The sequence below is a fragment of the Petaurus breviceps genome, unplaced genomic scaffold, assembly GCF_028583685.1.
Source record: "Petaurus breviceps papuanus isolate PSGF00001 unplaced genomic scaffold, PetGlider_PUasm1.0 90919, whole genome shotgun sequence".
Lineage (NCBI taxonomy): Eukaryota > Metazoa > Chordata > Mammalia > Diprotodontia > Petauridae > Petaurus > Petaurus breviceps.
The window spans coordinates 41,198,178-41,226,172 of NW_027187378.1; the positions used below are offsets into that span (position 1 = coordinate 41,198,178).

General features: G+C 41.4%; 1 protein-coding gene across 2 annotated transcripts in view; it reads right to left on the minus strand.

Annotated features, from left to right (window-relative positions):
• Window positions 1-14,649, minus strand: part of DDHD2 (DDHD domain containing 2) — a 147,853-nt gene extending 133,204 nt beyond the window's left edge. The window contains exon 1 of one of the 2 annotated variants that reach the window (XM_069075903.1): window positions 14,646-14,649. The gene's annotated coding sequence lies outside the window, so the exon portion shown is untranslated. Of the gene's footprint in view, window positions 1-14,643 lie in introns of both variants that reach the window. The other variant, XM_069075904.1, reaches the window with a different exon arrangement.
• Window positions 14,650-27,995: the final 13,346 nt, after the last annotated feature.

Sequence of the window (27,995 nt, forward strand, 5' to 3'; positions counted from 1 at the left end):
AAATTTTGTTTATTTATTTTTAGTTTTCAACATTCACTTCTATAAGATTTCATGTTCCAAATTTTCTCCCCATCTCTCCCCTCCCTCCATCCCAAGACCGGGTGAATTTTTATAGGCTGAAAGTTGTTTGTTTTTGGTTTGGGTTTTGGTTTTGGTTTTTTGGGTTTTTTTGAGGACAAGAGACTTGAGTATGTTTGTAAGCCACCAGGAAGGAGCCAGTGAAAGGGAGAAATTGAAGACCTATGAGAGTGGGGATTATTTTTTGTTTGTTTGCTTTTCATTCACAATTTGCTGTTGTGAAAATAGTCATTTTCAGTCCTGTCCAATTCTTTGTAAATCCATTTAGGATTTTCTGGGCAAGGATACTGGAGCAGTTTGCCATTTTTTTCTCCAGCTCATTTTACAGATGAGGAAACTGAGGCAAATGATTACGTGACTTGTGCAGGCTCACACAAGCTAGTAAGTTTCTGAGAATGCATTTGAACTCAGGTCTTCCTGACTCAAGGCCCAGAACTCTATCCACTGAGCTACCTAGCTGCCAATTCATAATTTAACAAACATTAGATAAAATTAGCATTTCCACAGATATTATAGAACAGAAGATTGTGGATGAAATTGTGTCTGTATTGTGTGGAGTTTTCTACTTTTCCTTAATAATTTCAAACCTCAACATGGAACTTTCACAGATGTCTGGTTTGTCTGAGATTCTTTCTGACCTTCCCAGATTCTTATCTGGGTTGGGTGGGAGGTTGTTTGGAGAGAAGGGGAGGAAGCCATAGCCCTATCCCCCTCTCTTCCTCCCAGGAATTATCAGTAGAGCAAGGTCCTGGAGGAGACCTTGAAACAAAGATGTTGTCCTTTTAGTAAGAGATTTATATATAGTACTTGTGTTTGAAGAGGGGGGAGGGAAGGAAACAAGCATTTATATAGTGCCCATTCTGTGCTAAACACCTTACAAATATTATCTCATCTGATCCTCATGACAACCGTGCAAAAATAGGTGCTGTTATTATCCCCATTTTACAGTTGAGGAAACTGAGGCAAATAGAGGTTAAGTGACTTACAAACAGGGTCCAGCAGCTAGTAATCATTTGAGGCCAGATTTGAACTCAAATTTTCTTTGCATTCTTACTACCCGTGTTTCCCCGATAATAAGACACTGTCTTATTATTTTTTTTGGACAGAAAAACACCAGAGGGCTTATTTTCAGGGGAGGGCTTATTTTAATGAACATTGACAGCAATTTTAATAAACAGGTAAATGTGAACAAAAAAATGTACCTTTATTCAATAAGCAAATCACTGGGGAAGAACAGGATGACGCGCTCACTGCTGCAGCTCTGATTGGATGCAGCTCGGAGCGCGGCGTGTGTTTGGGGGGGGGGGACGGTGCATACAGAGGGTACCGTAATGTAGCGTGTAGCGCAGGGGATCACCTTCACTACAGTAGCAATCTCAATAGGGCTTATTTTCGGGGGAGGGCTTATTTTAGAGGAATCTTACACAGTAAGGGGAGGGCTTATTTTCGGGATAGGTCTCATTATCGAAACACGGTAGTGTACCATCCACCTTCAAATGAGATCAGGCTCCAGTAATGAGAGATTAAGGGTGGGAAGTAGCTGGAGGCTACCTGGAGATGACAGGCAAAGGAGGGCTAGGCTAGTTTAAGGGTAACAGATTTGGGCTTAGATATTTTGGGAGGATCAAGGGTGGGGGTTAGCTAAACTGTGGAGAGCTGGCTAGTAAGAGTAAGAGATTTAGGCTGAGCTATAATGAAAGGCAAATGCCTCATGTGGGAAGATTCAAGGAGAGCTCAAGGGGGTTCCCAGAGCCTGTACCTCATCAGAAATATGCTTCACATTTAGGATTACTTTCAAACTGTTTTCCATTTTCTTTGGAAGAGTGTTTTTTGGCTTTTGGTACTGGTCAAGGCTATGAATGCCTAGGGTTAGGGTTAGTTCAAAGTGGAAAGAAGTTATGCATGTAGGGGCTGCTAGGTGACAAAGTGAGTAGAGCACCTGGAGTCAGGAGGACCTGGGTTCCGACCGGCCTCAGACACTTGACACACACACACAAAAGCTAACCATGAGACCTTGGGCAAGTCACTTACCCCCAATTGCCCTACCCTCCCCCCTCCAAAAAGCAAAAAAAAAAAAAAGAAAGAAAGAAATGATGCATGTAGTTGATTTTCTATCAAGAGCTCAGATCTTGCAGGATTGAACATGAAACCTGAATAACTACAGTAGCCAATAGATATTTATAGCACTTTACAAAGTGCTATCCTCCCCTAGCCTTTAAGTTTAAAAAAAACATTACAATTCCCCTTTTATGGACTCATTTAGCCAGACAACAAATATTGGTTCAGGAGTACCAGAAATTTTGCTAAGGAGATAAATGAAGCAGCCCCTGCTTTCAAGGCCTTCACATTCTATCAGTGGCCCAGATAAACAAATACAAAGTATATGAAATAACTTTGGGTGAGTGTGAGGGAAGGAATGGAGGAGGACTGACTAATGTAGGGATCAGGTAAATCCTTCAGGGATGGGAAGGATTTTAACTTTCACTCTAGGAGTTCTGTCTTAAAGTTCTCCTATTACTTCATTGGCTGCCTTTGCATTGTTGTTCAATTGGATCTGACTCTATGACTCCATTTGGGTTTTTCTCGGCAAGGATGCTGGATTGGTTTGCCATCTCCTTCTGTGGCTCATTTAACAGATGAGGAAACTGAGGCAAACAGGGTGAGATGACTTGCTCAGGGTCACACAACTAGGTCGTGTCTGAGGCCAGGTTTGAACTCAAAAAGATGAGTTTTCCTGACTGCTTTACCTAGCTACCTGCTTAATTTAATGTAGATAAGGCAATTTGCAAAGCAATGTTTCACCTGATCTACCCACAGTCAGGATTTACACCACTCACCAGCAAACAAAAAAATGATCAAAGCATGATGAACATAGTGTTCTTAATTTTTATAATGATAAATAATAAATTTATAATGATATATGGCACATAATAATATAATAAATTTACAATAATCAACAGTAAATAACACAGAGGCCCTGTGTCATAATGAATAGAAAAAAAGAGCTAGAAAGACACAGTCTTGTTTCTGACAAACTTTTGCTTCTGTGACTCTGGACATCTCTAGGCTACTCTAAAGTTGTAGAGAAGGTATTGATCTATATTGACTGAAGGTATTTCCTCATTTGGGGCCATCTCCAATAATTGGACCTGAGGTGTTTAGGGTCCCATTGCCAATTTCTGCAGGTTCTTCCTAATATCTGGGGCAGACTGATGAATGAAATACATGCTAAGTACTGCTGCCCCTTCTATAGAGTCAGGATCTAAATTCCTATACCTTTTAATAGCTTCTACCAGTCTATCTTGGAAAAGGGTGGGGTTCTCCTTTTCTGTCTGAGTAACTTTCCTAATTTTCTAATAATTTACTTGCTTTTGAAATGCAGTTCGTAGGCCTTCTAACAGGCAAAGTACCATATGGTCTCTTTTTCCCTATCCTTACACGTTTGGTAATCCCGTCCTGGGTCACTAGTGGGAACAGCAGCTGTTCCTTCCGGTATTTTGTGGGGTCATTGCTAGCCAAATGATCCCCAAATTTTGGGGCTTGTTCCCAGATTCTCCTTTCCTCCCCAGTGGAACAACAGGTAGAGAATGGGATATGCAAATCACCCTAAGAGAGCTTGAATTGTAGGGATATATCCCGAAAGCCTTCAGTAAACTTTTGCTGAGTCTTCAGAGGACCTCCCCAATCTTTCTTTAATTTGCATGAGATGTGAAATGGATAATGGGACATGAACTCTAGTTGTCCCACCTGACACAACCACTTCCCTTAGGGGAAAAAGCCCTAAAGGCACTGTGGGGACAGAGGCTTGGGAAGGGAGATAGGAAGTCCCACTTCCTGTGAGGGAGTGACTGGGGGGTGCTGGCTGGACTAGATCAGACTGCAAGATTCGGGGATCTGGCTGTCAAGGAAGAAGGTCAGCTGGCACATGAGGAGTGGAAGGGGTCAGAAGAGGAGAGTAGGGCCTGAGGCCTGAGTGGGTGTCGCCTCTGGGGGAGGGGCCACGGAGGCAGGTACCTCAGCAGGACTAGTAACTGGAACTTCAGCAGGGGTCCCTGAGTGGGGAGAGGACATGCTAGGAGATGCAGGGAAGGAAATGTGGATGGTGAAGGGGGCAGGAAATGAGGGGTGTTGAGCTAGAGGAAAAGTGAAGGGAAACTATGGGAAAAAGGGTTGGGGAGCAGCAGGAGGGGCTGAGGGAGCTGACTTGGTGAGACTGGTGACTGAGAGCAGGAGTCCTTGAAGGGGGAGGGACTAAGGCTGAAGCCCTGGGGACCATAGGAAGGGGGTCATTTAATTGGTCCCCATTGCCCCTTTGTGGAGGGGCTCTAGCTTCAAGAATCTCACAATCTTTCCTGATAACCGTGTTCCAGGAAAGTTCAACAAAGGCCATTAAGTAGGCAACTTCTATCCTTCTTTCTTATCTGCAACAGAATAATTCTATTTTTTTTTTGGAGGGCAATTGGGGTTAAGTGACTTGCCCAAAGTCACATGGCTAGTTTTTATGTTAAGTGTCTGATGCTGGATTTGAACTCAACTCCTCCTGACTCCAGGGACAGTGCTCTATTCACTGCTCCCCCTAGCTACCCGGACAGTATAATTCTAACTGCAAGAGAGTATTATCTTTTAAAGTTCCCAAAACAGGCCACGATTTGTGGTCCTCTAGGTGATACTGAGGCCAAACAGTATTACAAAAAAACACCAACTTTTTCTTTTCAAGTTCTTTAGAGAAACTAAAATTTTCCCAATGTTGTAAAAGACAACCCAAACACGAACTCTGGGGAGCTAAAAAGGATCGACCCAATACAAGCGTAGGGCCTGGAAGTCCCTTCCTCCATAAAGGAAGATTTGGGAGTAAACCTCGAAAAAAAAAGACCAAAAAAAACCACAAAAAAGTACCTGAAGTTTTCTAGTTCTCTAGCACAGAGAGAATTGAAAGAATCTGGCTTACACTTCCAGAGGGGGTATTTGTCTTTGTCCTCCATTCTTCAGAAACTGTGCCCAGGTCCATGTTCTCCAACATAATCAAAGTGGACAGAGAACCTGAGAATGTCAGGCTGAGTATGAGACAGCCTCTTAGCTGTCTGACCTAATAGGACCTTAGAGGAAAGGCCCAAAAAAAGAAAAAAAAACCCTCCAAAGTACTTGGAGAGCAAGAAGGGAATAGGGAGAGAGAGGCTTATGTACTTTCCAATCCTGGATGGAGAAGAACTTGAGATTAACAGTGTTTCCCAGTCAGGGAACCATAAAAATGAATCGGTTAGGGTTAGGAGTGCTCAAGACTCCAAAATACCAACATGCCAGGTCCTACCGAATGAATTCGACTCAAGTCTTCTCTCAGCTTTATTAAAAGTTCACCACATTGGGTAGACTCTTAAGGAGCCTCAGTATCTATGACACTTGTACTAGACAAGCAGGGCAGAATCATCTGACACAGAATGAGTCTATGCTAGATCATTCTCTGCAACTCTCACACCTCATGGAGGCAAGGTGGGATTGTGGGAGGAGTCTACGGGTGGTCGAGGGGAGGAGTTTGGGGAGGGCTGTCAGGAGGAGTCAAATGAGGTCAGACTCCAGTAGGGAGAGATTAAGGGTGGGAGGTAGCTGGACAAAGGAGGGCGAGGCTAGCAACAAGAGATTTGGGCTGAGCCACAAATCAAGGCTTATAGCCTCAGGAAAATTCCTCATCAAATGGGAAGATTCAATCTGAGTTCAAGGGGGTTCCCAGAGCCTGTACCTCATGACCATCACAGATATATTTTATATATTCTAACATCTATATAATGCTTTAAGGTTTACATATCTATATAATCTCTTTTAAGTTTCATAAAAAAAACCCTGAGGTAGATGTTATAATTTTCCCTATTTTACAGATGAAGAAAATATAATTTCTCTCATTTTACAAATGGGGAAACTGAGACTGAGATAGGTTAGATAATTTACCCTGAGTTGTGGTATTCTAACCTATTTCCCCCAATTTTCTGTTTTCCTCCTAATCTTGGCTACATTGAATTTATTTATAAAAAACATTTTTAAATTAAAAATAATCAAAATTATCCATTTTAAACTTCAACAATTCTCCTTATAATATAGTTTAAGGTTTAGTACTGCTAGATCTCCTTCTTTTATATTTTTTTCCCTTAGTTTCTTTGAAATTCTCGACCCTTTTTTCTTCCAAATGAATTCTGTTATTACTTTTTCTAACTCAGCAAAACAATTTTTAAAATAATTTAATTGGGTACAAGCAGGAAAACTCCCTGTGCTCCCCCCATAACCACCTCAAATACCTATAAAAAATTGCTCTAAAAAACTTTAGGGCTACAGAATCCACAAAGTGACAGAGAGAAACAAATCTCTCGCTGAAGACAGGCCCAGCAGGCATACAGGAAGGGTTCATCACAGCCTGCTGGGAGCAGAGCCCAGCCCCATGTGAGCCCGAGGTTTGAGCCTCAGATCGCCCCTACCAGTGGCTAGAGGGACTTCTAGAGAGTAGATCAACAGCAGCTGTGGTGGTTTCAAGAATTATCAACCCATAAATGTCAAAGACTAAGTGAGAGGAATGGGGGTCCAGGAGTGTGGTGTGGCGTCTGCCCCCAGAAGGAGAAGCAGCTGAGACACAGTGCCCGCAGCCACCTGGCTGCTTCAGGGCTCCTGGCCTGCAGATTGTAGGGGGACCAAGTGACCAGTCTGAGGGGTAATTGCTCTTGCTTTAGCCTGCTTGGATCTGGATTGCAGTCTAGGGTGGAGGTCCTGGGGTGTGTGGCCAGCTTGCTAGAGAGTGTGGAGGCTTCAGAGATGGCACCCAACTAATAGCTCCATCAGCTGTGAAAACCCCAGTGATTTGGGACAAAGCTATTCTCTCTGGAAGCAGAGTTCTACTGTGGCAAAAAGCTCAAAAGTAAAGTAATTGAGTGGCAATATGAGCAAGCAAAGGAAGCAAAGCAAGCACAGCAATCTGACTTTGGATTCCTTTTTAGGGAACAAAAAGGATCAAAGCATGGAAGGGCAGGAAGACAACGAAGTCAGAATTCCTTCACCAAAAGCTTCCAAGAAAAATATGAACTGGTTACAGGCCATGGAGGACCTCAAGAAGGATTTAATAAGAGAAGTGGAGGAAAAATGGGGAAGAGAAATGAGAACAATGCAAGAAAATCATGAAAAGAGAGTCAACAACCTGACTGAAGAAAATAACACCTTAAAAAATAATTCTAATTCAAATGGCAAAAGAGGCTCAAAAAGCCAATGAGGAGAAGAATGCCTTAAAAAGCTGAATTTTCCTGATGGAAAAAGAATCTCAAAAGCTCACTGAAGACAATAATTACTTCAGAATTAGATTGGAGCAAATGGAAGCTAGAGATTTTATGAGAAATCAAGATACTATTAAACAAATCTAAACAAATGAAAAAATTGAAGGCAATGTGAAATGTCTCACTGGAAAAACCACTGACCTGGAAAATAGATCCAGGAGAGATAATTTAAAAATTATTAGACTACCTGAAAGCCATGATCAAAAAAAGAATCTAGAAAACTTCCTTCAAGAAATTCTCAAGGAAAACTTCCCTGATGTTTTAGAACCAGAGGGCAAAATAGAGGTTGAAAGAATCTACCAATCGGTAGAAGCACGACCCTCCCGCGGCTCCGGCTTCCACCCTCCCCAATCCATGTGAAAAGGGGACTCTAAACAAACTTTGGAGCTGCAGAAGCCACAAAATGACACAGAGAAGCTAACCTCCCACTGAGGACAGCCCGGCAGGCCGGCAGGAATCGGCCAGCGCAACACTCTAGGAGCCAAGCCCAGCACCACGCCAAGGCTTTAGCCCCAGGGCAGGCCTGACCAGCCACTGGCCAGAGGGACTCCAGATCAGCAGCAGCTGTGGCCGTTTCCAGATTTATCAATACATAGATGCAAAGGACAAGGTGAGAGGCCAGTGCAGTCTGGACTTTGGGACCCAGTAAGTGGGAGTGCGTGGCTTTTACCCCCGGGGCGAGAAACCGCTGAGACGCCGGCACAGCCTGCCAGCGCCATGTGGTGGCTTCAGCTCCTGGCCTGCAGAGTGTAGGGGGACCAAGCACCAGTCTGAGGGGTAATCGCTCTTGCTTTAACCTGCTTGGATCTGGATTGCAGTCTAGGGTGGAGGTCCTGGGGTGTGTGTCCAGCTTGCCAGAGCGTGTGGAGACCTCAGAGAGGGCACCCATCTAATACCTCCGGCAGCTGAGAAAACCCCAGCATTTGGGACAAAAACTCCCCTGTCTGGTGGCAGAGTCCTACTGTGGCAAAAAGCCCAAAAGTCAAATCATTGAGTGGCAAAATGAGCAGGCAAAGGAAACAAAGCAGACAGAAGATTCCAACATTACACTCCTATTTTGGGAATAAGAAGGAGCAAGGCATGGAACAGGAGGAAATCAGTGAAGTCAGAACTCCTGCACTGAAAGCTTCAAAGGAAAATACAAGCTGGTTACAGGCCATAGAGGACCTTAAGAAGCAGATAATAGAAGTGGAGGAAAAATTGGGAAGAGAAATGAGACCAATGCAAGAAAATTATGAAATGAGAGTCAACAGCCTGACTGAAGAAAATAATACCTTAAAAAACCGACTGACTCAAATGGCAAAGGAGGCTCAAAAAGGCAATGAGGAGAAGAATGCCTTAAAAAGTAGAATTTGCCAGATGGAAAAAGAATCTCAAAAGCTCACTGAGGAGAATCATTGCTTCAGAATTAGATTGGAGCAAATGGAAACTAATGACTTTATGAGAAATCAAGATGCTGTTAAACAGATCCAAACAAATAAAAGAATAGAAGGCAATGTGAAATATCTTATGGGAAAAACCACTGACCTGGAAAATAGATCCAGGAGAGATAATTTAAAAATTATTGGACTGCCTGAGAGCCATGACCAAAGTAAGAGCCTGGAAAGCATCCTCCAGGAAGTTCTCAAAGAAAACTGCCCTGATGTTTTAGAACCAGAGGGCAAAATAGAGGTTGAAAGAATCCACCGATCACCGCCTGAAAAAGATCCCAAAAAGAAAACTCCTAGGAATATTATAGCCAGGTTCCAGAATTCCCAGATTAAGGAGAGAATATTACAAGCAGCCAGGAAGAAGCAATTTGAATATTGTGGAAACACAATCAGGATAACCCAGGATCTGGCAGCTTCTACACTGAGGGATCAAAGGGCCTGGAATGTGATATTCCGGCGGTCAAGGGAGCTGGGATTAAAGCCAAGAGTCACCTACCCAGCAAAACTGAGTATCATGTTTCAGGGGAAAATATGGTCATTCAGTGGAATACAGGACTTTCAAGCATTCTTGCTGAAAAAACCAGAGTTGAATAGAAAATTTGACATTCAGATACAAGAAGCAAGAGAAGCATGAGAAGGTAAACAGGGAAAAGAAATCATAAGGAACTTATCAAAGTTGAACTATTTTTTTTAAGGCAATCAGGGTTGAGTGGCTTGCTCGGGGTTACACGGCCAGTTGTTGTTTCTGGGTGTGGTGCTGAGTGTCTGGGCCCGGATTTGATCTGGGTCGTCCCGGCACTGGGGCCGGTGCTCTTGCTTGCTGAGTGCTGAGCCACCTGGCCAAAGTTGAACTATTAACATTCCTACATGGAAAAACAATAATTGTATCTTATGAAACTTTTCTCAGTAGTTGAAGGGATTAGAAATATATATATATATATATATATATATAGATAGATAGATAGATAGATAGATAGATAGATAGATAGATAGATAGATATAGATATAGATATAGATATAGATATAGATGTCTTTATATGAGGGTATGCGGGCATATGAATACATATGTGAATGTGTGTATATATGTTTACAGGTATACATAGATAGAGGGCACGGGACCAATTTAGCAGGAAGGGATGATACTTAAAAGGTGAAATTAAGAGGTGAGAGGAATATAATGAGAGGAGATGGGGAGAGACAGAGTGGGGCAACTATCTCATACCGAAGAGGCAAAGGAAAATGGTTACAATGGAGGGGAAGAATAGGAAGGCAAAAGGGAATGGGTCAACCTTATTCCTATTGAATCTGGCTTGAGGAGGGAGGGAAATACACACTAAATAGGGGATCTCACCCTCCAGGAGAACAGGGGGGAAGGGGATGTGAGGGGGGATGATGGAAGGGAGGGCAGGCTGGGGGGGAGGGAAGTTGGAAGCACCTACTTTTGAAAAGGGACAGGATCAAAGTAGAGAATAGAACAAGTGGGAGGTGGGATAGGAGGGAGGGAAATATAGTCAGTCTTTTACAATACATCTACTATGTTATTGTTTTGCATTAGCCGCACATGTACAACCTATACTGAACTGCTTGTCTCCCCAGTAGGGGTGGGTGGCAGAGGGGGAAGGGAATGAATCTGGAATTGAAAGTTTTAAAATCAAATATTCAAATATATGTATATATATGTGTGTGTGTATATATATATATACACTATTATTAATACCATCTTACATGTTATTAAGAAAAAAAGATATATAGGCACTGAGGCATAGAGATCCACTGGAAAAGTTGAAATGGTTATGGGAGAGAGCAGATTGGAGGTGGGGATATCCTGTGGGACTGCTGTTTTGGGGGGATGGGTGGGGGAAAAACAGGGAGAAAATTTGTAACTCAAAATCTGGCGGAAATGAACGATGTAAATCAGAAGTTAATAAAGCATTAAAAAAAAAAAGAAAGAAAGAATCTACCAATCACCTCCTGAAAAAGATCCCAAAAAGAAAACTCCTAGGAATATTATAGACAGGTTACAGAATTCCCAGGTCAAGGAGAGAATATTACAAGCAGCCAAGAAGAAATAATTTGAATATTGTAGAAACACAATCAGGATAACACAGGACCTGGCAGCTTCTACACTGAGGGATTGAAGGGCTTGGAATATGATATTCTGGATGTCCAAGGAGCTGGGATTAAAAGCAAGAATCACCTACCCAGCAAAACTGATTATCATGTTTCAGGGTAAAATATGGTCATTCAATGGAATAGAGGACTTTCAAGCATTCTTGCTGAAAAAACCAGAGTTGAATAGAAAATTTGACATTCAGATACAAGAAGCAAGAGAAGCATGAGAAGGTAAACAGGGAAAAGAAATCATAAGGAACTTATCAAAGTTAAACTACTTACATTCCTACATGGAAAAACAATAATTGTAATTTGTAAAACTTTTCTCAATATAAGAATAGTTGAAGGGAATATAAATATATATATATATATATGTATACATACATATATATGTCTATATAGGAGGGAATATGAGCGAATGAATACATATGTGAGTGGGTGTATATATGTGTACAGGTATACATAGACAGAGGACACAGAACCAATTGAATAGGAAGGGATGATACTTAAAAGGTGAAATTAAAAGGTGAGAGAGGAATATAATGAGAGGAGATGTGGAGAGACAAAATGGGTTAAATTATCTCATATAGAAGAGGTAAGGGAAAATTGTTACAATCGTGGGGAAGAACAGGAAGGCAAAAGGGAATTGGTCAACCTTATTTATTCTCATTGAATTTGGCTTAGGGAGGGAATGACATACACACTAAATAGGGTATCTCACCCTACAGGAGAGTAGGGGGGAAGGGGATAAGAGGGGGGATGATGGAGGGGAGGGAAAATTTTGGGGGAGGGAAGCTAGGAGCACCCACTTTTGAAAAGGGACAAGATCAAAGTAGAGAATAGAACAAGTGGGGGCAGGATAGGATGGAGGGAAATATAGTCAGTCTTTCACAATATATCCACTATGGAAATGTTTTGCATAGCTTTATGTGTACAACCTTTATTGAATTGCCTTTCTTCCCAGTAAGGGTGGATGACAAGGGAGGAAGGGAAAGAATCTGGAATTCAAAGTTTTAAAATCAATGTTTAAATATATACATATATACATATATATATATATATATTTTTTTTTTTTTTTACATGCAACTGGGAAATAAGATACACAGGCAGTGGGGTAAAGAGATCCATCTTGCCCTACTGGAAAGTCGGAAGGGGAATGGGGGAGGGTATAGGAGAGATAAGTTCCTTATGATTTCTTTTGGGGGAGGGGGTATACAGTGGGATCACTGTTTTGGGGTGGTGGGTAAGGGAAAGACAGGGAGAAAATTTGTAACTCAAAATCTTGTGGAAATGAATGATGTAAAAATAAAGTGAAATCTTTTCACAAGATTCCACTAGAAAAAAAAACCAATTTAATTGGAATGTCATTGAATAAATTGATTTAGTTAGGTAAAATTGTCATTCTTTTTTTTACATTGAGTTTACATACCATGGACAATGAATATTTCTCCAATTAATTTAATCTGATTGTATTTGTAAAACAATGTGTTTTATGTTTATGTTCATGTAGTTCCTGTGTCTGTTTTGGCAAGTATGCTCTCAGGTATTTTATGCTGTCTAGTTATTTTAAATGGTCTAAAACAATATTGATAACACAGTATAGTGTCCCTATTTTTCTCTTTTAATGAAATCTTTTTTAGCTTTAACTTTGTCTGAAATCATGATTATTACCCCTGCTTTTTTTTTTTACATAATAAATTCTACGCCAGCCCTTTATCTTATCTCTATGTGTATATCTCATTTTTATTGTGTTTCCTGAAAGGGACATATTGTTGTATTCAGATTTTTATTCCATTCTGCTACCCATTTCCATTTTATGGGTAAATTCATCCCATAATTCTAAGTTATAATTCCTTGTTGTGTATTTCCCTCCATCCTATTTTTCTTCATTATCCTTCTCACTTTACCTTTCCCCTCCTCACTTGTCTATTGACTTCTACTCTTTGCTTTGTCCTCCTACTCCTTAATTTTCCCACCCCTCTAAGAAGCCATCCTTTATGCCCTCCCCCCACCATCCACCTTATCTTTCTAAGAATTTCCCCCTTATCCCTTCCCTTCTCCTAATTCTTATTCTGCACACCCTTCTAAAAGTCCCTCCTTGTCCTGTCCTTTTACCCTCTTATTTCTTTCTAAATTTAGAAGACTTTTATACCCTTCTAGGTATATATGTTGTTCCCTTTTTAACCTATTTCTCATGAGAATAAAGTCCCAACACTACTAGTTCTCCCCTTTCCACTTACTTCTTCTGTATCATTTCTTTCTTTCATACCTCATTTGTATGAGATAATTACTCCTTTTTATCTGACTCTACAAAGTTTTATTTTTTTAGAATCACCCCATCATGCACAACTCAGCCCAAGCCTTTCTTTCAAACTATCCAAATAATGATGACAGTCATGAGTACTGATAATGTTCCCACACATAAGAAGTAAACAGTTTGACCTTGTTGAGTACCTTATAATTGATATTTAATGCTTACCTTATATTTCCCCTAGATCTTATATGTTGTATTTTCCATTAAGTTTTGCTCTTTTTGTCACAAATACCTGACTTTGATTCATTAAATATCCATACTTTTTTTTTTCCATTCAGGTTTATACTTAACTTTGGTTGTAACCCCAGCTCTTTTGTTCTATGACATATAGTGTTCCAGGATCTATGGTCCTTCAGGGTAGTAGCTGTGAGGTTTTGTGTGATGCTGATTGTAGCTCTTCAATATTTCAATTGTTTTTTTCTTGTTGCTTGCAATATTTTCTTCTTAACCTGGGAGCTTTTAAAGTTAGCTATATGATATTCCTGTAAGTTTTCCTCCTGGAATTTTTTTCAGGTGATAGGTGAAATTTTCTATTTCTGCTTTACCCTCTTGTTCTAGAATTTCAGGGCAATTTTCCTTAGTAATTTCTTTAATATTGTATCAAGATTCTTTTTTCTGATCATAACTTTCAGATAGTCTGACTATTCTTATGTTGTCTCTCCTCAATCTCTCCTCAATCTGTTCTCCAGATCAGTTGTTTTTGTGATGAGATGTTTCACATTTTCTTCTATTTTTTCAATCTTTTGATTTAGTTTTATTATTTATTAGTGTCTTATAACATAATTAGCTTCCCTTTGCTCAATTCTAGTTTTCAAGGAATAATTTTCTTCCTTAAGTTTTTGATTCTCTATTTCTAGTTAGTTGACTTTCTTTTCACAATTTCATAATTTCATAAACTTCAACCATCCTTTCTGCCCTGGAACTGAAGTCAGGGACTCTGCTCTCCAGCAAGTCTCCATAGCCATCAGGGTGCCTGCCCCTCTGCTACCACACTCACCAGGCCTGTGCTAACTCCTCCCACCCCCCATTCCCCCAGCTCAGGACTATGTCTGGTCAGCACAGCTGTGCTTGGCAGATCTGAACAGTGGAAGATTCTTCAATCTTCTCAATCCCCTCACTGTCTGTGAGGTGAAAGTTCCTGAGGTTGAGGCTGCCCCCAAGGTTTGTGGTTTGTTGATTCCATGGAGTTGACCCAGAGGTATTTGCACTTCACTCAGGTCATTCATGGAGGTCAGGTCTTTCCTGGAATCCTCCCAAGCTTTCTTAGAACCACTGTTTTCCCCTGACTTCCATTCACCTCTGCTTCTCCACATTCGTTTTGAGGCAATGTTTTGAGTTTTTTTTGTGGAGGAAATTTGGAAAGCCTAAAGTTTTCTGACCTACTCCACCATCTTCCCAGAATCCTCTCCCCATGTACCAGTATTTAGCCATCTCCCAATTAATGCATCAATATAGTTTGACATAGGAGGCAACTAGATGTTTCAATGAATAGAGCACAGAGTCTAGAGTCAGGAAGACTCCAGTTCAAATCTGGGCTCAGATATTTATTAGCTGTGTGTCCTTGGGTAAGTTACTTAACCTCTGTTTGCCTTAATCAACTAGAGAAGGAAATGGCAAGCCACTCCAGTTTCTTTTCCAAGAAAACCCCATAGACATGGGGTCATGAAGAGTCAGGAAGAACTGAACAACGACAACAAACAAATTTTGGTAATTGCATTTCATTCCAATATTTTGCTGCATTTGGATATAGTTACAGCAAAAGGACACAGCCATGTTATACTCCACTTCTTTGAAAAGAGTCAAAGCATAATTCTTATCCTTAATGTCATTTACACGTAAAAGCAGAACTAGATATATGCTATATTTAGATGAAATTTGTAAAACATGCACGTCTGCTATAGCAGTGATTTTCCACTGTAACAAGGTCTAGATGCAATTTAGCAATTCTGTGTCCTTACATCCCCTTTCCAAACATACTTTCACTGGTTTGTAGCAGGGTGGTGTGATGGGTCTATTCTTATAAGCCAAGGGGGAGGGATATGGGGGGGAGGGGCAGTGGTGAGGACTTGGATTCTCAAAGTGAGCCCAAATAGAACCTGCAACCCTTGGATCATCAAGCTGTTCTGAGGCCTGTGACTAGTCATCTTGTATGACCATGAGATGTTTTCAGGCCTTTAACTGTATAACTCACATGAATGGCAGCTAAGGAGGGGATTGAGGAACAGAGCTATTAACAACAGGCAACAAGGCTATTGCCACAGCCCTTCTGATTCTAGGCTGTAGTCAAGGTAGGACTGAGCCCTGCTTTTGTCCTGAATTTGACCCACATTCCTAAAGATACAGCTTCAGCATTTTTCCTTGGCTATAACCATTCCTGGCAATGTCTCTTATTCTCTAATTTCAAGCTGGGCTCAATTTCAAACTGTTGTTGTTTTGATACTTTGGAATGTATACGTTAGTGGCTTAGGGTATTATTCCAGGTTGGTAGGTGCAGCCCAGCTGTCTATAGACCAAGTCAAAGTGAAAGAGAGACAGCCAGAGTTTTCTATCAATCCACATGATGCCTAGGAATTTGCTCTGAGTTTTTTTGTTTTTAGTAACTCTTGGTTGGAGCCAATGTCCTTGATTCTTCTCTCAATCGAAAATAAGCACAGAAACTGTGGTTCTATTCTCTCTCTCCCTCACAAACCCCAACTCTGTCAAGATCAGCTGATTTTTGTGGCCACTTTCCATTGGTCTTTTAAGAGAGTCTTAATCTAGTATGAGCACCTGCAAGTAATTGCCTCAAGGACAGCTGTTAATCCCTCCCCTCTCTCCCTAGTCTTTCCTCTCTATAATTTTGGAACATCTCCTTCTCTAACAGTCAGTGGTACCCCCCAACACACACCTGAGCGTGCACGTGTACACACACACACACACACACACACACACACACACACACACACATCAATCTTTTCCAAGGATCAGGTAAGCTGGGAGCTTCATGTAGAATTCTATGGCTGTAGACAGCAGAGGCTTAAGGAGGCTAACACATAACCATATCAGGGATATTGGAAAGAGGATTCATGCATCAGGAATGAGTTGGATTAGGTGATCTCTGACTTTGTGGTTCTATCATTCTATGCACACCTTTAGAATGCCTAGCTGGAAATATTTCCTAAAGCAACAATATCAGGGTGACAGGTCGAGGAGTTACAAAGAGGGGATGAGGGGCGGAAGGTGGCCTCTTCATTTTCCTCATAGAGCTGGCCACCGGAAGGTCCTGAAGGGCCACAGTGCTGACAGCAGAGAGTATAGAGGAAGGCCAGCAGGTAGAGCAGACATACTAGGCAAAAGATGGCTATTGCAAGCACTCCAGGGAGCTCCCATCCTCTGGGGTCTGGCTCACCAGTGACATTCATGATAACTGTGCCCTCCCTGATAGAGAGTCAGGACTCCAGATTCGTCAAGGACAGTGAAACCTGGTGCCTGGGAAGAGAAAACACTAATGGAAAAGACATTTCATAAGACTTCACCCCCTTCCCCCCATTGACCTGTCATGCTTAGAGTACCTGGACTCCTGAACTTTCCCTCATTGCCTTATGGACTGGAGACTTTTATTCACTGAGTTTCTATTTCAAGAAATGTTATGGTGTGGGGGCAGCCAGGTGGCACAGTGAATAGAGCACCAGCCTGAAGTCAGGAGGACCTGAGTTCAAATCCGAACTCAGACACTAAACACAAAAACTAGCAGTGTGACCTTGGGCAAGTCACTTAACTCCAATTGCCCCTCCAAAAAGAAATGTTATGGTGCCAACCCCATCTATCCCCATCCCACTCCATCCATCTTCCCTCTAAGAGCCTTTTGCTTCTCTGCAAGTGAACAATGACCTAGACTTTTATACTCCTGGAATATTAAAACTAGAAGGAACCTCAGAAGAGGTAGCAGTGAAACTGAATGGAATATCAGATTTGGAACGAGTGGCCCTGGATTTTAGTTATGGCTCTCCTACTTTATTATAACTATGTGAATTTGGGCAAGTCACTTAGTGTCACTGGGCCTCCATTTTGTCATCTGTAAAAATGTGGCTGATCCTAACATTATGTACCTCATGGGGCTGTTGTGAGAACGCAATGAGATAATTAATAGATATAAATTGCTCAGTAATTCCAAAAAGTCCTCTATGAAGGTCAACCATTATCTAGTCCAGTGCCCTCTCCTGGCAAAGACCCAGGGAAGTGGTTTTCCCAAAGTTTTCTAAGGTTTAGTGGCAAAATCAAAGCTAGAACTCACATTCCCTGAAAGAGTCAGGGGCTCTTTCAGCTAAACTGTGGTGCCCATAGGCATGCTAGATCTGGATCCCTTAGATCTTCTGAAAAGCTTTGGGCTAGTGGCTGGACAGCTTGCTAATCTCCCTGTTCCCTTTCAACTTTGTGGTTCTATCATTTTATGTGCACCCTGAGAATGCCTGGTTGGAAGCATTTCCTTAGTCCAGGGCTAGCCTTCTTGGCACAGGCAGAGAGATATTCTGATGGCAGCCAAGCCTGTTCATAGCCTGGGAGACAGCATAGGAAAAGAACTCTTCTGAAAAGCATAGAGCTAGAATGTCACCCTTGACCAAAATGTCAGCCCTTACCAGTGTGTACGGTGCTGTATTGTGAAGCTATATTTGTAAGGGCAATTGTAATGATTCATTTTCATAGCATCTTAAGGTTTACCCAGCACTGCTGTATAACATCCTAAAGTAGCTCGCTGCCAGACAGTCAGGAAAACGTCAGGGGCTCAAACCCAAGTCTCCCCCTCCAAATCCAGGCTCTTTCAACTACACCATGCTGACAACTACACTCTTTGCTGTGTGATAAACACTAAAAATCACAATAGCTAGCACTTATTTATATGGTGCTTTAAAAAGATCTCATTTGATCAACAACCCTAGGAGGCAGGTGCTATTATTATCCCCATTTTACAAGTGAGGAAACTGAGGCTCAAAGAGGTCATTGGGACCTGCCCAGGGTCACACAGCTCATGTCTGAGGAAGGATTTGAATTCAGGCCTTCTTGACTCCAAATTCAGTACTCTATCTGCTACATCTCCTAGCTGTCTAGACAGATTCTTATTGAAGTAGTGGAAGTATACACCCATTCTCCCAACTACCATTCCTGAACGGGTGCCATTGTTCCCTTATATCAAGCAAAGACTAAAGAATGGGGATCAAGGGATAATGGGAGTGCAGGATGACACTAACCTGCCGGAGGATACTGGAAAAGGACCATGGGGATGATGGCAGGATTATCAAAGTGGCTAACTCCTTATGCAAGCTCGGCAGTGGCAAGGAGGTACTAACTATGGATAGAATTCTGGGCCTGGAGTCAGAATGACCTGAATTCAAATCCAGTTTGAGATACTAGACCCTGGGCAAGTTGCCTCAGTTTCCTCCTCTGTAAAATGGGGATAATAATAGCACCTATCTCACAGGGATGTTATGAGAATCAAATGAGATATAATGGTAAAGCACTTAGCGTAGTATCTGACACATAGTAGGTGCTTAATAAATGTTAGCTATTATTATTATTAATCCCTTATACAGCAGCACAACTAGGAAGTGGACAGATTTCCTAGTCACACAATGGGAAATGAACTGGGACTCTGTCCTCTGAATGGCAGAGGACAAATCACTCCCAATTCACTACATATCCTCCAACCACGTCCTGGCTGCAGCCCCAACCTCATTCTCAGATACTTCTCTTCCCATTCCCAAACCATCTTGCCTTCCAATGGCCAGAGGAGAGTGGGGCAAAGGACATGGAGTTGTGTTTAATTGCTAGAAACAGAGAATGGGCCTAGTTTTTTGCCCCATCTGTTTAAAGCTCTGGGACCAAAAAAAATAAACCCACCAGCTCTACTCGCACAGTCTTGGCAGCTTGAAGACTAAGCTCAATGAAACACAAGCTATTGTAGAGAAAAAAGCTTGCTTAGGGCATCCCTACCTGTTCAGCCCCCTTGGTCACAGTGGAACAGTCCAGATGCAAACAGGTGTCTTATCCAAGGTAATTCTCCTCAGAGTCCACCTGATCGAGCCTCCTCTTGATTCTTCCTATCTGTTGACTTTTCCTTTGCCTTCTTGCTTTCTTTCCCTCTCTTTTGTGATCTCATTCATTCTGCAGTAGTTCTTGCCAGCTAGGCTGGCAGCCCCAGGGGAAAAGTAAGGGGACTTTGATTACTGTTGCTCTGGAAACCCTGTGAATTGAGGCTAGGTTCCCTGTGGTTAGCAGCCAGTGCTTTGGGGGAGGATCATAAGATCAGGAATTTAGAGATTTAAAACTGAAAAGGAACTTGGGGGTCATCTAAACCAGTGGTGTCAAACTCAGAAATGATTGGTGCTAGCCACATATTGATTTAGAAAACCACAAATTAACATTATCTATGTTGTACTGTATTAAAAAAATTTTTTTTCCCAATTACATTTTAAGATGGTTTGTATGCAAGGCCAAATCACAAGTCTGACACTGTTGATCTACAGCAATCCTAGACAGACCTCAGTGCTGAACCTGTAGAGGATCCAGGAACCCAGCACCTTTTCCCAAATCCCAAATCCTTTTGCCTCAGAACAAGCCTTGAGTACCAGCAGGGGCATCCCCAACAGATTTCATTTTATAGTGCTCACCTTTGACTTCCTTCATTCTAGTGCTGGCTTCTCCCTGACCCTTAGGACTTGCCCCTCATCCCCTCTTTCTAGGCAGGACTATTCAACCTTGACCAATGTGTCAATGTGCATAGGAGATAGAGAAAAGAATTGCCTAGCTAGTTCCAGAATAAGCACCAAGGAAGGAGGATTATATATATATATATATATATATATATGTATAGATACAGAGCTGGAAAAGATATAAAGTCATCAAGCCCTGCATTAGATAAGTGAGGAAACTGAGGCCCTTTCAAAAAGGTTAAGTGAATAACTTGCTGTGATCAGTTCTTGATCACCTACTTGAGAGAAATGATTATTAAATAACTAATGGTTAATATTGAGTAGACACAGGATTTATCTCTCCCAGAAACCTTCTCTGCTAAACCAAGCCAGTGTTGGGAAAACATTGCTGATAACGAGATTAGATTAACTCTCTCCTCAATCTTGCTCAGACCCCACCTAAGTCGGGGAAGCTCTTCTACTCAGATTCTACTCAGGTCAGGGTGGGGATAAATTCTTTGATTAGGTTTCCCTAGGCTGGGGGTGATTTGGAAGTAAATGACTTAATCAAAGTCACAAACCCCCTCCCCCTTCCCTCAGCTTTCATTGGAATAGGTCCACCTCTCATTATAATATTCATTCTTCTCATTAATTGTTAACCAAACGGAGTTGATTGCTGTCTGCTGGAACTTTACCTCTCCCAAGGACATATAAACATCAATAAATGGTCACAATTCCTCTTTGATGTTTGAGAGGACAATGAACTCTTCTTGTTAACCATTTGCTAGCTGTGGTTGATATAATTGATTATCATTTACCCAGAAACTGTCTTTCAGAAAGATTTTTTTTTACTCACCATGTTAGTGCAATGTGGCTTCCATTCTGACCATCCTACTGAAAGAGCTCTCTCCAAGGTCACTGAAATTCTTCTAAATTCAACAACAATCTTTTAAACTGTCCTTATCTTTTTTTGTCATTCTGTGACATTGGATGCTATGGACCAACTCCCACTCCTTGATACTCTCTGCTTTCCTGACATCTGTGACACTGCACTTTCATAGTTATCTTACTTCAATGATCCTCATTTCAGCTTCACCTCCACTCTGGATTCAATAAGGTTTGATCCTGGGCTCTCTTCTCTTTCTAAACTTCTTTCTTTGATGATTTCATCCACTTCTGTGATTTTATTTATCACTTATAGGCAGGCAACTCATATCTTTATCTCTAACCCAATTTTCTTTCCAGAGTTCCAGTACCAAATTTGTGCTTCTATAGGAACTCTATCAATGCTCTGGATGTTCTCAGCATTTAGACCATAAAAGTCCATCCTTAGAATCTTTTCTTTCAATAAACATTTGTACCAACCATGTGCCTCTGCCCCAAAGTAGCTATTTCCAATTCTTGGAGGGAAGGGACTGTGCATAGGTTCACGTTTCCCACCCTGGGCTCTTCTACCTGCTGGTTTAGTCTTCTGAAAAAACAAAGAGAAACTCAGAGTAGGCTATTATTCTTTTTTTTTGTAGACCAGAGAAAAGACCCTAAGAAGTCCCTCTCCCTGAATCCCAGTCATTTAATTATTCTGGAGGCAGCCCTAGTCATCAAAAACCACTCAGGAGTTCTCTATGTCCTCTCAAGAAGGCATGCCCAGACACCTCCAAACTAAATTCTGTTCTCTATAGTCCCTTGAGGTTGATTAAGGAGCTCGTCAAATTGATTAGAGACAACACCCTGATCAATTCCCCTTATGTAAGAAGTAACAGAGTTGTGTGCAAAAGAAATGGGCTTTGTAAGGTCAATTGTGTCCTGTTACCTGAGGTCTTCAAGCAGAGGCCGAATGGGGTGATATAATAGAGAAGATTCTTCTTGAAGTAGGATTTGAAACTCTGAGGTCCTCTCCAGCTCTAAGAGTCTGAAAAAACTTTTGGCACAGTTTCCTAAGATTTCTACCAGCTTCTCCCCAACTTACCACTGACAAGCTTTACTCAAACTTCAAAGTATATCGAGTAGCAATTATCACCATTTGGGACAAATGAAAAAAAGAAAAATCCATTAGTGGAACAGACACGAGTTAAAAAGAAAAAAAAACAATTGAACTCAATCACTCAGTGTTTGATAAACTCAAGGATCTAAATTACTTGGGGTGAGGGGGAAGAGTTTTCTACAGAAAAAGAACTGTTGGAAGAAAGAATAGGAAAGCAGCTTGGCTAAAAATAGTTTTAGACCAGCATTTGTACCATATGCCATAATAATATTCCAAGTAGACAGACAATTTTTGTTTTAAAAGTCACATAAAAATTTTTGATGGAAAATGGAAGGAGCTAACTTTCACAACCATGGCTAGGGGCAAAATTCTTAATAAAAAACTAGGAGATATGAAGGGAAAAATAGACAGTTTGATTACATAAAACTGAAAGGCTTTTGCAGCTTCAGTAAAAAGAGAAACTATTCAGTGGGAACTATCTGGGGAATTAGCACAAACAATAGAACAAGAGTCATTCCCCAGTTTAAAAAAAATCAGTCAGAGGATATGAACAAGCAGATCTTAAAAGAATTATTACAAACTATTAACAACCATATGAAAGATTCCTCCAAATCAATAGTAATAAGATAAATGAAATCTAAAAACAATTCTGATTTTTCTCCTCACACTCAGCAAATTGGCAAGGCTGACAAAAGATAGATTTCTGATTATGGGAATAATCAGTGTTGCAAAGGCTATGGGGAGACAGGAACACTAATAGACAATTGGAGGAGCTATGTGTTAGTCTAAACATTCTGGAAAACAATGTGGAATTGTGAAGAAAGTGATTAAGAGGTAGGTCCAGAGATCCAAAGTCTATGCATCTCCTCCAAGGAGGTAGAGACCAGGAAACTCCAGATATGCCACAAAATTTGTAAATTCAGCACTTTTTGTGGTAATAAAGAACTGGAAACAAAGCAAGTGACCTTTGACAGGAGGATGGCTAAACAAATGGTATCCCTGCATAGTGTCCATACTCTGAATGGAGGAAGTGCTCCTTCTATTATATCACTCCTTTCTGGAAGCAGCATCTGTAGATGATTCCATGTGGGCTGCTGCACAATCTCTGAGATTAAGATTACCATTGACAAGGCCCCTATTATGGTCCAGAGAAGAACAGCAATAAAGATGACTAGTAATCCATAGAAGACAAGGTCCAAGAAAAGAGTCAGAAATAAAAGCGATGACCTTGTCCTCTAAATTTTGATAGTGGCTTCAGGAATAAAAAATCAGGGAATTTTTAACTTAAAAAAACACAATAAAAATCTAATCAATCAATCAATCAACATTTATTAAGTGTCTATTATGTGTCAAACACAAAGATGTCTATCCACAAATCATCAATGATAAGCAAAGGTAAACTTCGATTTTACAGCTATGACTGAAACTTGATGGTTTGGAAACCATGACTAAGATATGATTGAATCTACCATGAAAAAAAACAGAATAGTTGGGTGTGGAGAAGAGCAGAGAAGATGGATCTTCAATCTTATCAATGTTGATAGTTCCTCTACTTTCTTACAACCCATAAATGCCTTCTCGCTATATTCAGTTCTTCTTCCTGTCCTTTTGAAGAGGGTCACCACAAAATGATGAGGTATATATAGGGTTAGTGGTGCTCGAGATCCCAAAATACCAACATGCCAGATCCAGCCGAATGAATTCAACTCAAGTCTTCTCTCAGCCAAAGAAAAGCAAAGTTTATTAAAAGTTCATTTGTATTCTTGGACACAGAGTAAGTCTGTGCTAGAAAATTCTATGGTGCCCTCACACACATGGAGGTAAGATGGGGTCTTATATACAGAAAGGTTGTGGGAGGAATCTAGGGGTAGTCTAGAAGAGGAATTTGGGGAGGGTCTTCAGGAGGAGTTAATGAGGTCAATGAGTGATTAAGGGTGGGAAGTAGCCAGAGACTACAGACAATGGTGGGCTAGGCCAGTTCAAGGGTGGGAAATCTAGTAACAGAGTTGCCTCTTCAAATGGGATTATTTAATCAAGAGTCTAAGGGAAGTTCCCAGAGTCTGTCCCTCAAGGACTCAAGGAGAGCTCCAGGGGGCTACCAGAGCCCATACCTCATCCCACAGTATCCAAATAAAGTCCTCTTTCCTCTTGACTTGAGTCTGGCTTCCAAACCCCTTTGCTCCTCTTCCATGGTCTGACCACTCCCAACCCTTGCCTGGATTCACCTGACTCTTGCCTGGATTCACATGTATTCAGCTCTCCCTGTTCTGGTTCTATATCTCAGCTCATGGGGACAGTTCCACTCCAAGCTCTTCACAGCTTCTGTTTCTAGGAAAACAAAGCTTAACAGGACTACAACAATATTTACACACATTGCCAGCACTATCATCTCAATTCACTTTCTATCTGACAAAGTAACAAAAAATAACAGACGAGGCTTCTGTGTGAGAAATCAAATACAAATCAACAATAAAGTCCCAGGACTTCTGGAACAACCTCTTTTAGGACTTCATGCATAACAGCAGTAAAATCCTCTTTCAGGACTTCTGTAACAGCAGTAAAATCCTCTTTCAACAGACAGAATTCTTCTGTCTGACAAAGTAACATCAACACAGACATCACAAACATTCTCTCTCTTGTCTCTGCTCACTCGCAGCTCTGCTCAAACTTTTCTCTGCTTTTCTCCTTCCTGTTCCACCCTTCCTGTTCTTCTCTTTCATCAAGCTCCTCACACCCTGGGTTCCTGTAATATAATGCCAAGGAAAGGCAACTTCCCAAGGTTCAGAATACCAGCATAGGTGCTCTCCATTTTATTCAGTGACAAACCAATAACAGAGAAGATCAAAACATGACATCATTCCAAATACAGCATTTACTAAGCGTGATTAAATAATCTCCAAGTACTACCGTACCCCAGGACCTTCCAATCATTCAATCAATTACAAAGTCCCTGTTCTAAATACTACTCCATCCCTAGGCTGTACCTTCATTTAGTCCATCACAAAACCCCTCTTCTCAAATGGAGATTAGTTTCCAAACATAAGTAAAATACATTCATTTGCTCAACCATAGGACACAAAAAGGTCAAAAGTTCCCCACCCCTGGATCACAATTGAATCTACCCCAGAGTTACATCAAGTTTAAGCTCAGCACTTAATACCCAAATGGAGTCTTTTCTTCATCTTGACACGAGGCAAGTTCTCAGCAATCTTAGTTCCTGGGGAGACAAGGCTTAGCAAGGCCACAAGATACATTGCCAGTCCCTTCATTAATTCATCCTCTGTCTGTAGAACAGTCCTAGAACCCCTGAAAACATTATCAAAGCCCTCTCCCAGGATTTCTGTAAACATACAACAAGAAAATCCTTCTTCAGGGCTTCTGAACCAACAGAAAGGTTCCCAGACCCCTGCAACAACCGCACTGTCCTTCACCAGTGGACAGTATTCATTCTGTCTGCAGGACAGTCTCCAGATCCCTGCAACAACAGCACTGTCCTTCACCAGTAGACAGTATTCATTCTGTCTGCAGGACAGTCTCCAGACCCCTGCAACAACAACACTGTCCTTCACCAGTGGACAGTATTCACTCTCTGTCTGCAGGACAGTCTCAGGGCTTCTTAACCAAAAGCCAGGTTCCAGGACTTCTTCAACAACAGGACTGTCTTTCACCAGTGGACAAATCTGGCAAAAGAACATCAAAACAGACAGACAAAGTAAGTACCAGCAAAACAGCCATGTCTCCTCAGTCCTTGGCAGCTCAGGGGGCAGGTCTCAAAAGTCCAGGGCAATTCAAAGGGGCCACCAGCAATTCTCTTAGTCTCTCTCTCTCCACAAGGTGCTGCTTCCAAAAAAAAGTTCTTCTGCCTCTCTCTTGTCTCTCCAAATCTAAGTCACCAGCTCCTCCCAGTTCAGGACTTTCTTTTCACATCAACAAGTCCATCCCACAGGTGGGATTAACAAGCTCTGGGTTTTAACACAATCAATTTGAAAACCAAGCCAATACAGGGGAATCTTTAATTGCCATTACTATCACAGTTCCATGTAATTAAGTTAAGCCCATTAAGGGCAAGGAAGGTCTTCAAACTCTCTTAGGCCTATTAAGAGCAACACAATGTATACTGTTTCCAACAGAGACTCTTAATACAAACAAAGGTGAGGCTCAAAAGTGCTTGAATAGCTGAAACAAGCAGCAAAGTGCTACTTTGCTTGCCATTACACCACCCAATAAGTTAGGGTCTTTCTCTAGGTCTTTGGAGTTCTGTGTTCTGATCTAAGTACCACCCTTTAAGAAGGAAGTGTTTTGATAAGCTGAATAATTCCAAGGAAAAGTAACCAGAATGGCAAATGACCTTTAGTCTATGCCAAATGATGTTTTGATATATATGGTCATGGTTTTATTGTGTGTGTGTGTGTTTTAAGTTAAAAATTTCTTTTTTTTTTTGGAGGGCAATTGAGGCTAAGTGACCCAAGGTCACATGGCTAGTTTGTGTGTGTGTGTGTGTGTGTGTGTGTGTGTGTGTGTGTGTTCCTGTGCGCCCCTGTGTTTTGTGTCTTAGGTCACATTTGAACTCAGGTCCTCTTGACTCCAGGGTCGGTGTTCCATTCACTGTGCCATCTAGCCACCCTTAAAAATTTCTTAATTCCTTGGCAATAGCAATGTCCCCAGAAGTCATTAAAAAAACCCCAGCAAATGTGAAAAACATACTTGTGGGGATCACAGGACTTCCTAAGCAAGGTCAGCCTGGATGAGCTGCCACTGCCCACTGCTTCCCTGGTTGCCTGCCCTCAGGAAGATCCACATGATAGACCCATTCTCAGAAAAGAACTCAGAGCACCTCCCTGCCCCCAATTGTGAGAAACATGCTCTCTCTAAAAAGGACATTTGTTGTGAAGTCAGGAAAGGTTTTATTAATTTTTTTTTCCTTTTTTTGGAGGGCAGTTGGGGTTAAGTAACTTGCCCAAGGTTACACTGCTAGTTTTTTTGTGTGGGTGTTAAGTGTCTGAGGCTGGAACCAAACTCTGGTCCTCCTGACTCTGGGGCTGGCGTTTTACTTACTGGGCCACCTAGCTGCCAGGTTTTATTAATTTTTACATTCATTCCTCCCAAATGAATGGGTAGTTCCTAATGGACTACTACATTTGCTTCAAACAAATGCCAGGATTATATGCTCTGCTTTCAACTTGAATTTACCACATGCCTCCCATTGGCTAGGCATTTTAGGGTTCATAGCCTATCTGAAAAACACTTAAACCCCACACTCACGTGGGTCTCCATTCCTGCTTACATTTCTCATTCCCTTTATACCTTGCTTAGTAAAAGAACAAGTCATAAATTCTTTTAAAGAAATCCCCTGAACTGATAGGAGGTGAACCCAAGATTTTTTTTTTTTGAAGGAGGGAAGGCAAGGCAATTGGGGTTAAGTGACTTGCCCAAGGTCACATGGCTAGTAAGTGTTAAGTGTCTGAGGCTGGATTTGAACTCAGGTCCTTCTGACTCCAGGGCCGGGCTAAACCCAAGATGTTTTAAGTTTCCTTCACCCTTATCACAAGAAGAGTAAGAAAATTCTCCTCTAGCCTTTGAAGTTGTGGATTTTATCTAAAGTACAAGAAAGGAATTGTTGGCCTTTAGATATGTTAATAAGTTAATAAGCAGGCACCCACATGCTCCTTGATTAAGTAAAGTGTAATCAGCATTTCTAATACCTTTGTTTCCCTGCCTTCCCCAGCAAATATAAGACTTCTGGCATATTACATATTTTTCTTGTGGAAGCAGAAGTTCAGTTCATCACTTACAACAACAACCCAACAACAAAACTAGATCTGCTTTTAACCCGATTCCCAAAGCCATCATTGAGGGAAAAAAATCAACGTGGAAAAGGGGGCCCATCTTCATCATCACCACCAGGAACAACTACTGACCAACTGCAACAAATAGCCTGTGGGAGCCCTGGAAGTGCTCAGAAGAAGCCCCAGACTCTCTGCCCTGCTTTCAGCCCAACCTTCAAAGCCATCAACTAAGGCACAGGTGCCAAACATGTGGACTATAGGCTGAATCAAATTAAAATGAATTTTCTGTCTGATTTTAATGTGCTGGTATGTTAATTAAAAAAAG